General features: G+C 39.8%; 1 long non-coding RNA gene across 1 annotated transcript; it reads right to left on the bottom strand.

The window, feature by feature from the left end:
• Positions 1-678: 678 nt before the first annotated feature.
• On the bottom strand, positions 679-17,887 carry LOC115112390 (uncharacterized). The gene is made up of 3 exons (XR_003860932.2): positions 17,620-17,887; positions 4,256-4,368; positions 679-1,701 (listed from the first exon to the last, which is right to left on the bottom strand). It is a non-coding gene; the product is annotated as an uncharacterized LOC115112390 (long non-coding RNA).
• Between the last annotated feature and the right edge of the window lie 477 nt (positions 17,888-18,364).

Raw genomic sequence — 18,364 nt, 5'->3', positions numbered from 1 at the left:
CTCTAAGATAGAAGATTAAAATAGGCTTGGGCTTCGTTTTAAGAAATGACAAGTGAAATAAAGAGCTACCATCACAGGGGAGTATTCCCTGTTGTTACTGTATGGATATAATATGTGATCGTGGTTGCATTTGTCTTCTCTCACAGAGACCCAAGTGTAGCCATAAACTCAGTGGTGGACAGACACACAGATTTTCTGGGTCACTAAGGTCCACTGTGGAAAAGAATACAAATATAAACACACTGTCTAACACACACACACACAATATTCAAAAAACACAAAACGATATGTTTTTTTACAGGACACAAAAAATAAACACTTATCCCAAGTCTTTAATTATAATGAACTGTGGTGAGCCTGATTACTTAATAATATGGTGATGAACACAACTATCAATCAAACCGCCTGACAGCCCTTAGAATTCAGGAGAGACTGTCCAAAATAAGAGCTGCTGACTCTCTCATTGTGGCCGTGTGTGTATGTGTATGTGTGTGTGTGTGTGTGTGTGTGTGTGTGTGTGTGTGTGTGTGTGTGTGTGTGTGTGTGTGTGTGTGTGTGTGTGTGTGTGTGTGTGTGTGTGTGTGTGTGTGTGTGTGTGTGTGTGTGTTGTGGAGACACTGGTCAGTGATGATGTTCTCCTCTCCAATATAAGGATGAAAGAAAGTAACGGAGGATGGATTGTCAGCTCGGAGCACATATTTATTTACAGAGTAAAACTAACAGGGGCACTTGCTCAAAAACAACAATTGTGCAATCACACAAGCCCACGGTGTGGAAGGCTACAGCGTAATGGTAGGCCAGGACATTGTATTTTAATCACAGGCGTTGGCCACAGTTCCATACTCATTCCAGTTTCAACAGCTTCAAGAGCTCAATGTAAGTTCAAGATTTTAAAAAACGATGTATTTGGAAGTGAAGATTTCTCCTTCAAAGTGTATTACAAGGGATCTTCCAGACATAATCTATATATTGGAGTCGGAAATATATTGCAATAAATTATTATTAAACAGAAAAATCACATACACATAATTTATGATTGTTGCATGAGACAAAGGAAAATACTACATCTCTCCAAATTTCATTGGGCATAGCAAAAAAACTCAAATGACTGCAACACACAACAGAGAATTAGGACAAAAATACATGTTTGGTCTATTAGCAACATATTACACAGTGATAGCAAAAATAAGTTGTATCCACATAGTGCAGTACACGGATCATTTCACTCAATGAGTTGGGGTACGAATCAGACTTCAATTACAGAATTACACTATTAATCTCATACCTTATGTTTTCATACAGCTGATCTGTAGCTAGTCTCCCTACAGTAGTGAATAGGTTAAATAAACCCAGTGTAACGGTACAAGAGGTCAGTAACAGTGAGATGAATCAGGGCTCTGCTCTAATACTGCTGCTATTCTCTCTCACTTTGACACTTTTAGAAGACTGTGCCTTATTTCCTTCCTTGCGTGACTCCAGAAGGTAAACACACTGCTGGAGTGACTCATTACAATTCCTCACGTTGATGACCTGATACAAACACAGGCCGGGGTCAGGGGTCAACTAGGAGGATAATGAGACGTTACAAGGTACAGTAAGCCCCCCCCCCCCCCCGTTCTGCGTTCTGGGCCCTGACACCCTCTGTTCTTCAAGGAATTCACAGCTTCCTGTGGCCAAACCCACACGCCTGCCCACTCCAGCCTACAGAGATAGAGAGAGAAAAACAGAACGTTGGAAAAAAATAGACATTTGGGGTGATGGATCACCCTCTTCGCCAGGCCACTCTTCGGCGAAACGGAAAGAATGCTGTCCTGATGAGCGTGTATCTCTTTTCTGCCCAGAGCCCCAGGGCCTGACGAGAGAGAGGGAGCAGCCGGAGGCGAGGTGGGGCGTCTCTGGGCTCGGGTTCGACCGTCTGCGTGGCGTAAATGAGCTTCATCCTGTTTCATGTAGTGGTGAATTGATTTACGAGTAGTGAAAAGCCTGTTTACCACCACCTGCCAAGTTGCCATTTCGGGCAATTGGCTCTTTTGTAAAAAGGGATCTGGGAGACAGGCCTGATCAGCACTTTGCCCTCTGCTAAGCCCAGTGTTAGAGGGAGAGGAGGTGGAGATGGTAGTGGAGGGGGTTGTAGTGTTGGTGGGGGGAGTGATATGCTGCTGTTAGCAACTTCCCTTCAAAGGCCCCTATCTGAAAAAGGGCCAAACACAATCTAGCATCAATCTCTGTGCTGTCACTCTGCACTCTGCTGCCTTTCCAGCACCATTGTTATAGAGCAGACCAACGGAAAGAGGCCGGGAGCAGGTGGAAATAAAAAGCCCTTTGACGACTGGAGGGGAAAAATTCCTCCTGAGATCCTCACGACATTTACACAAGCCCCAGGGAGCAGGGACTGACTGTCCACGCCAGTCTGGATACACACACACCGATTCATAGGTCTGGACAAACACACACACACACACACCGACAGATATACTGTGCTGTCCCAATTTCAGCCGCAAAACCTGTCTGCGTCACACTTTTCAACACCGGCTGATCTACTGCTCTCAACCAAAGCATTCATCACTGTTACTGTTGCAGGGTGTTGCAAAGTATCACGTGTTACTAAGCAAAGTTATATTTCAGACCTTCAGTTAACTGGATGTACTCAGAATCACATGCCTGTGCTGTGCCAAAATATTCACCACATTGTCTTTGCTGTGGTGAGAGGGAACAGTCTTTTAGAATGTATGTAGGATACCCCACACTGCTGCACAGATTCTTGCAGGTCTTTCAGTAGCAGTGGTCTAAGAACTCCCAGTCTTCCACGTGGTCTCAGTGACCTCTCTGGAGACCTTGACAGTATATACTGTTTATTCCTCACAGATAGTGGAAGGCACTTTGTTGTGGGCAGAAATTAGAGACTGTGAAGTCCTCTTCATGAAAGTCGTGGTATAGCACACTCAGACATTCATCCACACGCAGGCAGCCTGCCAGTCCAGACTGCATTACTTCACTCAGGGGAAATTAAAGATGTACGTTTTAGCAGAATTTGCCTCTCTCCCTGACTCCCCTTTTCTGACTCCAACTTCATCCCTCTCTCATCCCAATGCACCCATCTCACCTCACCACTATGTCTTTCTTGCGTATCCCCCTCTCTTCTGTTCCAGCTTCACCCTCCTCTCCCCTACCGCATCCTTCTCCTCCAATCGGGATCATGGGCTCAGGTCTGGCGGGATCCCCATCACATGATGCCAGTGAAGTGTGATGCTTCGCTGGGACCCCCCTCTGTTCAGGAAATGCTCTTGGCCTTTTTCCCCACCCTAGCCTTCCGCTGTGTTACCATTCCAAAGCATTCCTGACTGATTCCGACCACTGCTGGGCCATGGGTTCCCACAGACAAGGAGGATCTGCTCCCCAACTCAAACAGTGGAGTGGAGGCAGGGGTATCATGTTGTGGGCTGCCAAGCCCGTTTATGGTAGAATAGAGAGGCCTAAGCTCCACAATAGGCAATTACCATCCCCACTTAGCCCACACCCCACAAACCACCTCCCCATAGTTTCAATTTGTGGTTTGTATGTAGGTGGGTTCTGCTCTCTGGGCGGATTAAATATAGCCGGGGACCGTTACAGAGGAAAACCGTAAGGGACTGACTTGGATTCGGGACTTGCATTGCAGAACGACGTCTCCCATTGTTGTGCACTGTTTGGGAATTCTTAATAGCTTTTTCCGAAGCGGCTCGCCACAGGAAAATCCCCCTTCAGAATGGGAGAGAGAGAGAGATGGTGGGCTGTGAGTAAACACGCATCATATAAATCTGAGTACGCTTCAATCAAAGTCCCATCAGCAACTATCAAAGCCTCTGTAACTAACCTGTAACCAGAGCTGGCTGTGGCCTGACTTCCCTCCCTCTCTCTGTTATGTCCTACTCTGACCGTTTCTTCTGGTTGAGTTCTCCCTGCTGATATATTCCCTGGCATCTGTAACAAACTGCCCTGGACTGGCCCTGTGTTGTGTGTGAGGCTGAGGGAAGGGAGACACCGAAGGAGGTTGCACACACAGTGACATTACCCATTCACTCTCTGCCCTGTGTGGGGCAGGCTGGGAGGCCTCCAGCAGCAATATAGTATAGAGCAGAGTAGAAGCATGCAGTGTAGAACAGTGCAGGACTAAGCAGGGCAGTGGTGAGAGGGGAAAATGGTCCTCTCATAGTGGTTTCTCTGGTATTCTGCTGGAGGAGAGATTACATCCATACTCAATCTTTTCGATCCGTACCTCTCAATTATCATTAGCACTGTCTGACAGACGCAATCCCCCGGTGGAGGTCTGGTCGTCATAGGAACTGTTGCCATCACTGGAAAATCCTCTCTCTCATCCATCACAGAGGGCTGAAATGGGAAAAAGAAGAGCAGTTGGTTATATGAGCAAACTTTCATTAAACTGTACATGATACAGATATGATAAGAAACAGGGTTGTGAATTATTAAAAGAAACAATAACATGACCGTATGAGAAAAAATTAAAAGGAACACCTGATCATTGAGTCGGTCTATTGAAATTCAATCCATATTTCAAATGTACTGAAATTCCATTTAATTTCAAACTTTTATCAGGAATTAGGTTGCATAATTTGCTTTCATTTAAATAAACTAGTATAGGATAAGGGATGCTTGATAAATGCCAGTGTCGTTTCATACAGTTGAACTGTTCTGTGGCTCATCAAAGACATTAAAGAAAGGTGTGTATTACATTAGCTTGAGGGTTATTGAGGATTATTATAATTTAGTTCAATGACTATGTGCTTTTAGACTGATTTTAAATGACCAAAATGGTCTGTTATAGTGGATGAGTCAGAAGAGATGCAGCTCTGGTAGAACACATGGGCATCAATAGGGGGTTATAGCTGAGAGGTAATCAGACATTAGGCAGCACTCTGGTTTGGTTCAGCGCTATTTAGCTCTAGGAATGGCACACTAAGTTAATAATAGTGTGCAGAAAATAATAAATGCCTTGTCAGATGTCTCACTGTTAAACGATCTTGATTAAAGCATGCAACTACTGTCCTGACTTGGCAATATTGTAAGGCAGACATAAGTAGAAAATAAACATTTGAAAAAATATATATGAAAAACGTTAAACATCAATAAGGACTAATGTCCTTTAATTACTTAGGCGACTATATCAGGTATAGTTTACAGATCGAGAAACTGGAGATAAACAAGAGTTGACAAAAGCACTTGAAAATAAGTGCAATAATATACAAAACCCTACCACAATGGGGAAAAAATCCACAATCAAAAAAATGTAAACGTTTCTGGTGTTTTTCTTTATCATAATGAGCTTCAAAAAGTCTCAAATTAAAAAAGAATAAGGACTAAAAGAATAAGGACTAAATTGTTGTTTTAGTGACCATCTCCTTCCTTATGACGATTACATATTTGTTGTTTGTCTTCTTTTGTTCTATAAACATGCTGTCAGTCAGTGGCTAAAACGTCAATCGCAGATATTTGACATGTTGGAACATTTTCCTTCTCGCAATGACCACATTTGGACAGTTTTGAGTTTGTAAAACTTCTGGAACTGACAACTCTTCAACACTCGTGTCCTTCAGTCATGTCGAATAATGTTGTGGTAGTGTAAGCCGAGTTTGTGTGATCACAAAATAAGCCAGAAGGAATTTTACATATGCCTGTATTCATATTTTTATTCCCTTGAAAGCCGAATTTCCCTCTGAAAATACGGCTGTCAAAAATGATTCAAAGTTCAGAGAACATGAGGACTATGTTACGAATAAAATACGCAGTTGAAGCCTATTGAGAGGAATAAGTGGAGCGGTTTACGGATTGACAATACCTCAGGGACAGTTGGGTGAGGGTTGTTGTTTGGTTGGCGCGCCAAACTTTCTTGGGAAGCCCGGGGTTCTCACACAGCACCATCGCTGCGCGCACAAAATGACTCATCTCGTGTATTTGGGGTTTGCGGGTTCTCTATATTTAAGGATAACAATACAGAGTTTACTGTAGCTTAACGAGCATAAAAACTAAATAAATTGCCAGTCTCAAATGAACCAAAACATTACGGATCTAAACAAACTGTGCGACTGAGTTCCAGGGGCTATTTAAAGAACGCATAGGGTGGCATATCTTCATGTAGCCTATTTTTAAAAATGTAAGAGTTCTTGTTTTGGTTTTAGTTTCTGGGTGATAATTAATCGAAAGCCGGTTAATATTCTCTCTCATATTGATAATCATACGAATAGGCCTACCTAACTCACTCACAATAATCATAGGCTATAAACAAATACAGTTAACATGATTAGCTATCAATGTTGTGCAGAACAAACAAAATGTCAACCAGCTATAAAAATAAAAATAAATGTTTCGTTTTTTTAAGATGATGAACTTTTCATTATCATGCAGGTTAACCTGCATTGAATGGGAATCATTTTTTTGTTTGATAAAATGTCATATGACAATGCATATTTAATTATTGCATTATAAATAGTTAGTTATCCAAGAGACACTTCAGGTGAATGCAGCTGAAACTGCGAAATATACCTTGATAAGGGAAATGTCAGCACTGAACAGCGCATGACGGCGAATGAGTGTCCAAAGCAAATCCAAAATCCAATGTCTCTCAATCATCAACAACAAATAACCACGCCTACAGAATATAAGGCCTATAAATATTGAATGAATGTATTTTCCATCTCTCGAATACTGCAGTTTCAATTACATTTTGACTTCTAAAACGGGTCACACATTCTCCATTTCATGCGTCTGATCACTAAAACAATCAGTTGCATTTACTGATCAGTTAACTGAAGGTCCATTATCACAAGTGAATTATAATTCATGTCAGTAGCCTCAGTCAATAGTTCAAATAAATGGACAAATAGAGCTTTCATATAAATGTGTAAATGCCAGATTTTTCAATAGGAGAATTTGCCCTGACACCGAACACACAACACATTGCATCATACAATTCATGTTTTTGTTCAAGACATGAATGATCAATGGACATGTCACACGCTGTAGTAGGCCACCATGGAGAATCCTCGTCTGGGACTCTTTTTGCATGTTAAGTCTTCTAAACAAAGAGATGGAGAGCAAGGCGAGGTTATATGAATATGACTGAAGTGTGTCAGATACGGGATGAATATGTGCCCAATTGAACTGAAAGGGTCTGTTGTGTGCCATGTGCTCATTGGTTCCCTATTTCTAATCAGAAAAAAAGGTGTAGGGCCTTCTATCAACCAATCGCCATCTGCATGAACCAGTAACATCTTACACATAAAATAGGTCCTGCTCATAGGCTAAATGGCAAGCGTATCGAGATCTGAATACCTTTATCACGGACAACTTCACTAAGAAGATAACGCTATGGAATTAACAGAAGGCTGAAATGGCCTGAAACATCCCACTGGCCACGCCACGTTATTTCAAAGTGGAAATGTGGGTAATTTATCGTTGAGATCAATGAGATTTCAACTGTTATTCGCCCACTCAAAAAGACAGCCAGAAGTTTGTTGATTTCCCAATGTGTTATCACTATGCTTTAACCTGTCTAAAAGCACAACCAAATTCTAAACGTCAAAACAAGTTATGATGTTTTATTTAGTTGTCATCTAAATGTCGAGAGTTATAAGGTTATATGTTCAGTAATATGTTCTGAAACCTCATTGGTTTGAATGGTGTAAGCAATATTTTTTTCATCTAGTATTCTTTTGAACTTAACAACATGCATTGGGGGTATTTAAAGTACTATATAGTTAGAGAACATTGAACAGAACAAGGCTATGGCAATCACTACATTTAGACAAAAATGCAGATAGAACCTTATCGTCCCAAGCTCTCCATGTGTTATCATTGCACTTTCAACCATTTAAAAGCACAACAGTTCAAATGGGAATACAATGTCATTTTTGTATTTATACAACTGCTTAATCGTTATCATTGTGCTTCATCTAATAGCACAACCGAATGAGCTGGATTGTATTTGTATTACATTAAAAGTACATAGTGCAAGTGATCAATGCGGTTTGAGATTTCGCACAGATATTTATATGGTGAAGTTCTCCACAGACCTGGGATCGTTTCATGCTATGAACATGCTATGAACATGCTATGAACATGCTATGAACATGCTATGAACATGCACGCTTTCTATGATTCCATAATAATGACTTTTAGAGTTACAGTAACCTCAAAATGTGGCCATGGATGTGTTACCCATTTTAAGGTTGAATAATTTTTTTAAAATTAGTTTGTAAGATGGCCTTCATTTTAGGCTATTTACTATTTTACACAAGTCATATTGAATTGTATTAGGTTGGCAAGCAACAAAATATCAACATTTATAGGAGACATATATAATGCTGGGATAGCTTCAATTGAGACACTGGCTCAATCATATTCTTTCACTTTTATTTCAGTTGAGATGTGAATTCAACATATTTGTTAAGTTAATATACTATTTACTGTATTGCAAAAGTGATATTGAATTGTGTTTGGTTGTCAACACAACCACATAACATTTGAAGGAGATGTATATGTTGTGCCACTGACTTAGTCTGACTAATTCCAGTTTGTCTACAAATTAATAATGTATATGTTGGATTCATGTCTCCATCTCTACCAAAAATCTAAGTTAAAAAATATAACTAAATCAAATCAAACTTTAAATGCACTTTAAAACAGTTTGATGTGATTTAATCCTATTCCTTAACTTACATTTTTGGTTGAAATGGAGAGGTGAATCCAACATATTCATTATTAACTTGAAGATTAAATTTGGCATCAACTAAAGGCTTAAATCCTAGGCCTATTTATTGTCTATTTTTGTGTTGAATTGAAACAATAGCTATTGATGACTTCACAAATGCAATATAGGCCTAAATAGTTTCATTGATGATCTATGATTTATAGAGAGAGTATGGTTACATTTCATTTGCTCTAATTACATCTCAGAAGGACTTCAATAGCAACAGTTTATATATTTAATTAAGATATCTCTCAATAGCCATTCTCACTATAGCACATTGGTAGTAGTCAGTGGAAAATATCAAAGCTAATCTTGGTTAAAACACTGGATGGGAGATCTAATAGATCGCTGTAGACAGATCATCTCTCCTGTAGGAGGTGCTGCTCTAATAGATCGCTGTAGACAGATCATCTCTCCTGTAGGAGGTGCTGCTCTAATAGATCGCTGTAGACAGATCATCTCTCCTGTAGGAGGTGCTGCTCTAATAGATCGCTGTAGACAGATCATCTCTCCTGTAGGAGGTGCTGCTCTAATAGGTCGCTGTAGACAGATCATCTCTCCTGTAGGAGGTGCTGCTCTAATAGATCGCTGTAGACAGATCATCTCTCCTGTAGGAGGTGCTGCTCTAATAGATCGCTGTAGACAGATCATCTCTCCTGTAGGAGGTGCTGCTCTAATAGGTCGCTGTAGACAGATCATCTCTCCTGTAGGAGGTGCTGCTCTAATAGGTCGCTGTAGACAGATCATCTCTCCTGTAGGAGGTGCTGCTCTAATAGATCGCTGTAGACAGATCATCTCTCCTGTAGGAGGTGCTGCTCTAATAGATCGCTGTAGACAGATCATCTCTCCTGTAGGAGGTGCTGCTCTAATAGATCGCTGTAGACAGATCATCTCTCCTGTAGGAGGTGCTGCTCTAATAGGTCGCTGTAGACAGATCATCTCTCCTGTAGGAGGTGCTGCTCTAATAGGTCGCTGTAGACAGATCATCTCTCCTGTAGGAGGTGCTGCTCTAATAGATCGCTGTAGACAGATCATCTCTCCTGTAGGAGGTGCTGCTCTAATAGATCGCTGTAGACAGATCATCTCTCCTGTAGGAGGTGCTGCTCTAATAGATCGCTGTAGACAGATCATCTCTCCTGTAGGAGGTGCTGCTCTAATAGATCGCTGTAGACAGATCATCTCTCCTGTAGGAGGTGCTGCTCTAATAGATCGCTGTAGACAGATCATCTCTCCTGTAGGAGGTTTGTTCCAAAAGGTACAAATTCAACATAGACAAACCTTGTATAAAATATGTTGAAAATTGGTTACCATTATGACAATTATACCACGTTATTGTTATGTTATTGTGTTACTTTTGATTATGTTTTACTTTATTTAGTAAATATTTTCTTAACTCTTCTTGAACTGGTTGGTTAAGGGCTTGTAAGTAAGCATTTCACAGTAAGGTCTACACTTGTTGTATTTGGGGCATGTGACAAATAAAGTTAGATTTTTTATTTGATTTTAATTATATGGTTGAAATTTCACTCTCAAATCAACTCTTTATGTTAATGACTTTTTGCAAATCCAATGTATTTTCCAGGTAGAGTCAATGTCACAATATGTTGAAATAAAGTAGACTCAACCAGTTTGTGTCCAGTGGGATATGGTGAATTCGTTTTCTTCATGGTAGATGTGTGTGCGTCCTGTTGTAGCCTATATAAGGTGGGTAGTGTCCGCGGTATCGTGGGACACTGGAGTTACCGCGCCAAAAGGACGCCCCTCTCCCCCGCCTTCACTCACACTCACACCCGCGCGCGCCTTGGAGGTCCAGCGGCGAGATCTTGCCAAGTAAATTAAAAAGTCGTAGAACGCGATTCTATAGTGCTGTTGATTGCATGAAAGGGTGGGGCCCCTCAACTGTACTGTTCAGATCAATGTAGAGGCCCAATGAGCGCAATCAGCGGTCTGCTAGCAATCCAGTCCTTTCTCATTCACATAAACACCACTTGAACAAAAATATACACGGCCACCTACCGCGCCAGAGAAAGTGATGAGGGGGGTGCACACACCTCGACATTATACTGTTTTCAATTAAAACGACAACGCTAGATGGCCTAAGCGACGCATGAGACTGAGATATCTAGTTTCAGGCCATTTGAAATTGAAATCTGCAGTAATGTATATACTGATGATGCATTGTTCCGAAAATAGCCAAGAGTGTAAAAGGGAATCAACATTGTTTGTAGAATATACTCATGTGTATATTTTATATCGTGCTTTGTCCATGAAAGTAGATAAGAATATTACTGAAATATTACAACGATTTTCTTACATTTGCCTAGTCATAAAACAAAAGGGAAAAAACGATGCATACCTTTGCTGATTTCGTTGTTGGTTTTCAAATGGTACATTAACAAATAGGCTACACATGTGGGCACGGAAAGTGTGAATGAGTATTTTCATTGTAATGTATCAAGATATCTGCACTCGTTCTTGAAAAACGAAATCCTTATAGGCCTTGGCCAAATGATGCATTGTATAATGATTGTTCCCAACACATGCCTTTTAAAACAGACAACATTTTCAATTGTTGAACTGTTTTCCATACAGTGCATTACAGCAACATAATGTGCATGTTATATGTACCCTCCACGTATCCTGCTGGCATTGTCCACTGGATGCTCCTGTACGTAATTAGGCTACATAACGGCATTGCCTGACTGAGCTCATATGTGCATATTTTTCCTCTCTTTGTTACGATGTTTCTGTTTAACTACTCATTAAGAAATATATCGCATGTAAAAATAGGACAAAAGTATATATACCCATAGGCCTACATATTTGGCAATATGGATAGCCAGGTTTAAAACATGAATTTGCCTTGGCATTCTCACAGGACGCCCTGAGTTATATAACATGCACAATATGTGAATTTTTATAAATACTACAAACATGTGTGTTATTTCGTGTAAGATATAATATGTTGGTTTCAGGATTTCAGAATACAATTTTACCAAACTATTACTTCCATTTTTGTTCAAATTTAGATCTTATATTGCTTTAATAACCTTTATTTACTCCGAACAATTTTGAGAATGATATATCTACATTTAGCGGCGCCTTCAGAAAGTATTCACACCTTCCCTTGTTCCACATTCTGTTGTGTTACAGACTGAATTAAAACATTTATACATCGATATTTTTGGTTTGTTACTGGCCTATACACACACACACAATACCCCATAACATCAAAGTGGAATTATGTTTTGGGACATTTTTTTCAATTATCGAAACATGAAAATGTAATGTCTTGAGTCAATAAGTATTCAACCCCTTTGTTAAGGCAAGCCTACATAAGTTCAACAGTAAAAATGTGCTTAACAAGTCAAGTTGCATGGTGTTTAACATGATTTTGACTACCTCATCGCTGCACCCCACAGATACAAATATCTATAAGGCCCCTCAGACGAGCAGTGAATTTCAAACACAGATTCAACCACAAAGACCAGGGCGGGTTTCCAATGACTTACAAAGAAGGGCACCTAATGGTAGATGGGTTAAAAAAAAAAATACAAATTGAATGGTGTATTAATACACCCAGTCACTAGAAAGATACAGGTGTCCTTCCTAACTCAGTTGCCGGAGAGGTAGGAAACCGCTCAGGGATTTCACCATGAGGCCAATGGGGATTTTTAAAACAGTTACAGAGTTTAATGTCTGTGACAGGAGAAAACTGAGGATGGATCAACAACATTGTAGCTACTCTACAATACTAACCTAATTGACAGAGTGAAAAGGAGGAAGCCTGTACAGAATAAAAAATCTTCCAAAACATGCATCCTGTTTGCAACAAGGCACTAAAGTAATACTGCAAAAAATGTGCTTAACTTTATGTCCGGAATACAGTGTTATGTTCAGGGAAAATACAATACAACACATTACTGAGTACCGCTCTCCATATTTGCCAACATATTGGTGGCAGAATCATGGTATGGTTGTCATTGTTAAGGACTGGGCAGTTTTTCAGGATAACAAAAGAAACAGAATGGAGCTAAGCACAGGACAATAACCTAAACCACAAGGCCAAATCTACACTAGAGCTGCTTACCAAGACAGTGAATGTTCCTAAGTGGACAAGTTACAGTTTTGACATAGGGTTTTTCTTTATTTTTACTATTTTCTACATGGTCAAATAATAGTACAATTTTAAACACACCTACTCTTTCAAGGGTTTTTCTTTATTTTACTCCTTTTCTACATTGTAGAATAATAGTGAAGACATCAAAACTATGCAATAACACATATGGAATCATGTAGTAACAAATAAAAAATATATTTTAGATTTTAGATTCTTCAAAGTAGCCACCTTGATGACAGCTTTGCACACTCTTGGCATTCTCTCAACCAGCTTCATGAGGTAGTCACCTGGAATGCATTTCAATTAACAGATGTGCCTTGTTAAAAGTTAATTTGTGTAATTTTGTTCCTTCTTAATATGTTTGAGCCAATCAGTTATGTTGTGACAAGGTAGGGGTGGTATACAGAAAATGTCCTTATTTGGTAAAAGACCAAGTCCATATTATGGCAAGAACAGCTCAAATAAGCAGAGAGAAATTACACTCCATCATTACTTTAAAAAATGAAGGTCAGTCAATTTGGAACACTTCAAGAACTTTGTGCAGTCGCAAAAACCATCAAGTGCTATGATGAAACTGGCTCTCATGAGGACCGCCACAGGAAAGGAAGACCCAGAGTTACCTCTGCTGCAGAGGATACATTCACTAGAGTTAACTGCACCTCAGATTGCAGCCCAAATAAATGCTTCACAGAGTTCAAGTAACAGACACATCTCAACATCAACTGTTCAGAGGAGACTGTGTGAATCAGGCCTTCATGGTCAAATTGCTGAAAAGAAACCACTACTAAAGGAGAGTGATGGAGTGCTGCATAAGATTACCTGGCCTCCACACTCACCCAACCTCAACCCAATTGAGATGGTTTGGGATGAGTTGGACAGCAGAGTGAAGGAAACGCAGCCAACAAGTGCTCGGCATATGTGGGAACTCCTTCAAGACTGTTGAAAAAGCATTCCAGGTAAAGCTGTTTGAGAGAATGCCAATAGTGTGCAAAGCTGTCATCAAGGCAAAGGGTGGCTACTTTGAAGAATCTAAAATATATTTTGATTCATTTAACACATTTTGGGCCTACTACATATGTGTTATTTAATAGTTTGATATCTTCACTATTACTCTACAATGTAGAAAATAGTTTAAAAAATGAAAAACCCTTGAATGAGTAGGTGTCCAAAATTTTGACTGGTACTGTATACAAATATTTATTTTTACAAATGTTCGAATTTTTCTTCCACTTTGACAGAGTATTTTGTGTAGATCGTTGACAAAAAAATACAATTACATCAATTTTTATCTAACTTCGTAACAACAAAATGTGGAAAAAGTCAAGGGGTGTGAATAATGACATTTGCTTAGTACTCGCATTATGGGCTTTACATTAGGTTATTTTGTGTGATCACGTTGGTTAATTGACCAAGATGCAGGAGCCCATAGCCCAGCCCAGAAATGGGTAAAATAAGAGAAACTGCAAAGCGTAATTGATATTATGCAGTAAATCATTGAATAATAATATTTAGGCATGGCACAACTACACCTTAATATTTTTTTACAACATTATCCTATATTTAGCATCAAAACAAATGCATCTCTTGACTTTTAGAAAATGCTTTACTAAGTAAACAAGCATAATTCCAAATCATGCACTCAAGGTTCTCTTCTAAAATCCTGAGGCGTGCAAAGAAGCGACTTCAAGTGCATCCAGATCCAATGAACTTGCGGCTCTAAGGTGCAGTTATACATTTGATCGATCAATTGTCACAAAGCTCTCCAAACAACTCTGCTGCAGCCTTTTGGTGACCCTCCCCGTCTCCACTCCAACACTGAAGCGGGTAACACACTGATTTCTCAGTGTCGAAACCTTCATTTCAGTTTCTAAACAAGCTCAGGACTAATATTGTTTATCAATTATATATTCCCAAATGGCCTATAAGACTAATTACAACAGTAGTTTGTTAAACGTCTAGTAGCTTATATATATATGTTTTTTTTTAAATGACCCCTTCATCAATAACAATTCATTTATGTTCTGGAGTCTCATTTTCCCATCACCAAGTGTTCTGAATGGTAAGGGAAGCTGCAAAAAAATAAAAAATAAAGTTGAAACAAATCATCTTTATATCTAAAAAAAATGGGTAAAACAGTATGTGACATCACCTCACAGTCACATTAACTAAAGACAGTAGCAGTTCTAATGTATAACTGGGTGAGTCTTGGACAAGCTATGATAGGCTATATGATATACATTTAAGTAGGCTAATTCAAGGTTTAGGCTGAATTACAATCTCCCTCGCAGTGAATGCAAGATAGACTCCGAGTGTGTCACCGTACGGTGCACAGCTTCAGCAATATGCCTATCACCGTTGATTGAAATGTCCAGGCACAGAGTGTTGTAGTTGTAGAACAAAGGTTGCTAAAATAAAGGCCCTGTGTCTAAAACGTGTTATTGGGTGTGTGCATGTACAGAAAAAAAATCTAAACCACCCTCAACAATATAATGCATCATTACGTCCATGTAAAATAAACAAATCAAATATTAAGTTCATGTAAAATAAAAAACAAATGGGCCTTTTGGTCAGATTTCGTCGATTGGATAACAATAAGACCATTTGGAGAGGCTCTCTGTTGAGACAAAAACGCATACTGCTGGGTTGGCCGAATGATGTGGAATTCCTCCACCTAAGTGGTCGAACATTCCTGAGGATGCAACGCTGTCAAATATTTCATTGGAGGACGTCATGGAAAAAGTACATGAAATAAACTACGAGGGGCAAGTGGGAAGTGGTGACCTCGGATTGCCGTAAAATGCCGACAAAACACAATCCTCCAACAGTGACATTACAAGCGTAAATCTATAACATTGGAGTTAACCCTTATCTCACGCTTTACAATACTTCCATGTAATCATTAGGCTGCCTAACATGGGTAAGGCGGTAAAGAATGTTATCTAAGAAACATATATTCCATAGAAGACATATGGCCAATGAAACGTCAGCCAATGTTCTATAATAACTTAATTATCCAATGTACTATGGAAAGAAATCAATAGAATTTAGAGGACACCATAACTCGTTTAAAACCACGCAGTAACAATAATTTGACTGACGGAAAATAGTCTGTAATATCAACTGAGGGTCCAGAGGGACCCTTAATAATTATGCGTAGCTGTCAACAGCTTTTTACGGAGGGGTTTAACAACGCGCCAGTCATCGGCGCGTCCCCCTTCAAAGATCAATGGAGCAACTCGCGTCCCACTGGTTTGGGTAAACATTTAGGGATCAATTAGCCGTGGACATTAGTTTTTCAAAGTGCATGTCAAAGATGAGTGGCGGGGTTAAAGTGTGTGAGAGGGCCATTCGGCGTGGGGACGGGCACGACGTGTTGAAACAAGGCGTGATTCTCGGAATGAAGTCATCAACTGTAATTAAATGCAGGGGAAAGAGAGGACGCAAGCGCGCCTGCCCCCTCTCTCTCTGCGCGCTGGGTGGTCCGCTCGGCTGATAAATGCCTCATTCCAAGCGATCGCCCGGTGTAGCGACCGGTTAAAACAAACTCAGCCGCAACAGCAAATGTCACCATTGTACCTCTCGCATGCCCTGTGTAGTTGACAGCGGAGATTTTAATATGTTCTTATTTTCCTTTGGCAAAAACGTCACGAAGGAACCAAGCCAACAACGGCATTTACGGCGGTTTGTTGGAACACAGGCTGTCCTTCAAATACACGTAGGCCTATACACGCTTCAGAACATCCTCTTACGGTTTAATAAATAGGCCACATCAAAATGACATGATTTTACTTTTCGAAGTTTGATAAAAATGAGTAGGCCTACATAGCCTACAATATTCTCCTGTAGACGCATATTTGCAGGAAAACTACATTTAATTGTAGAATATTTTAATTCCAGACTGTTCAAAAATCTTAGTCAAGAAAAAACAGTAGCCTGTATAACCTACTTTTATGACACCCAAAATGTATTAAGACATTTAGTATTTACAATTTGCCAAAGTGTCTGTAACTGAATTGCGTTAAAATATGTGCATTAATTACAGGATATCAATAGCATATAAATAAAATTGTCTAACAACCCGGCAAACCAAAACAGCAGAACCACCACGAGCCAGCCCGGAGAGTGAACCCGCGCATCAGGAGCGCCTGAGTAAGGGTTGAGGGGCTGAGGGCTTGTGCGCTCTCCGGGGAACAATGAACAGTCTTCTGTCAACAGATTTAGTCTATGGACCGGCGGCTCTCCACTACACACATACATATAGCCTACCGGTTCAAGGCTTAAATGAATAGCCAAAAACTGGTTACATTTAGAATGGTGGATGAAGTCTTGAAGACCTATAGTAAAAAGTGCTGCTTAAAACAATACATTTTCTAAACGTAGCCTAATTACTTATTTTCTTATTCTAATTTTCTAAATGATAAGCCTGCAAATTATGATCCTAAGACAGTTCTTTGTTAATAAGGAATGCCCTTCGAACTTTTCAAAAAGGAAAATAAAGTAGACCTATGTGCTACATCGCTTAACTTTGTAACTCAGATGATATTTGTTACTATTTTTCTGTGACACTATAGTCTGGTTAGGCTGCCCACCACATTACAATCAAATGACTAATTAGAGCATCATACGGCGTCCAATCTTATTCGCACTTCTAACTGCACAACAGGTCTAGTAAATCTTGATTGGAACTAAATTGAGACGACGGCCCGCAGCCATATCGCTGTCTTGTTTTAACTGACGAACGTTTAAAGTGACTTACCTTGATTCGAGCACAATTCTGAGGGGAGAGAGTTTGGTGGGCGTCGATCTGAAGTCTTCATTCGAGTTTCAGTGCACATTATTCGGCTAGGCTCAGGGCGCTCTTACCCTCAGTTCTACTGTGTGAACATAATTATACATGATTGAAATCCCTTTCTGCATTTACGTTGAAAAGTCCTATCCATACACAAGGAGCTGTCTAAAACGGACATAATGCATCAGATTGAGTATGAGCTGATCTAGAGAGTCTTTTTGCTTGATTTTTTATTTAAAGAAGGCCAGGGAAAATGTTTACATTTTGCTGTATAAACATCCTGCCCATGTTCCTGTCTATCTTTTAAAGAAATCAGCTGCGTGGTCTTGAATAGAGACATTTTCTTTAAAATACGCGTATTTTAAGCAACATTTTAAATATACTTCACACTTTAATAAGTCAAAGTCAGTGAAATGGGCTATGGTGAGGTTGGCCTGCTGTATCTGACAAGTGGAAAACCCGTTTTATATATCACGGTGGTTGTGCATACAAGCTTACTAAAAACATACATTTTCAAAAAAATGTTTTGAAGAAATATTGTCGTTGCGAAAATAAAGACAACATGTCCCAACGTTGCAAAGTTCAAGCATAGGCCTCTGTAGCCTGTTGTATTAGGCTACCATTTATATGCTGAAAAACAGATATTCTAGTTGGCTATGTCCTATATTTGAAAATAAGTCCTGTTTCACGCCATTCATTTGTTTTTTAAATG

The sequence above is a fragment of the Oncorhynchus nerka genome, linkage group LG27 (genome assembly GCF_034236695.1).
Source record: "Oncorhynchus nerka isolate Pitt River linkage group LG27, Oner_Uvic_2.0, whole genome shotgun sequence".
Taxonomy (NCBI): Eukaryota; Metazoa; Chordata; class Actinopteri; order Salmoniformes; family Salmonidae; genus Oncorhynchus; species Oncorhynchus nerka.
This window is presented reverse-complemented; position numbering and strand designations above follow the sequence as displayed.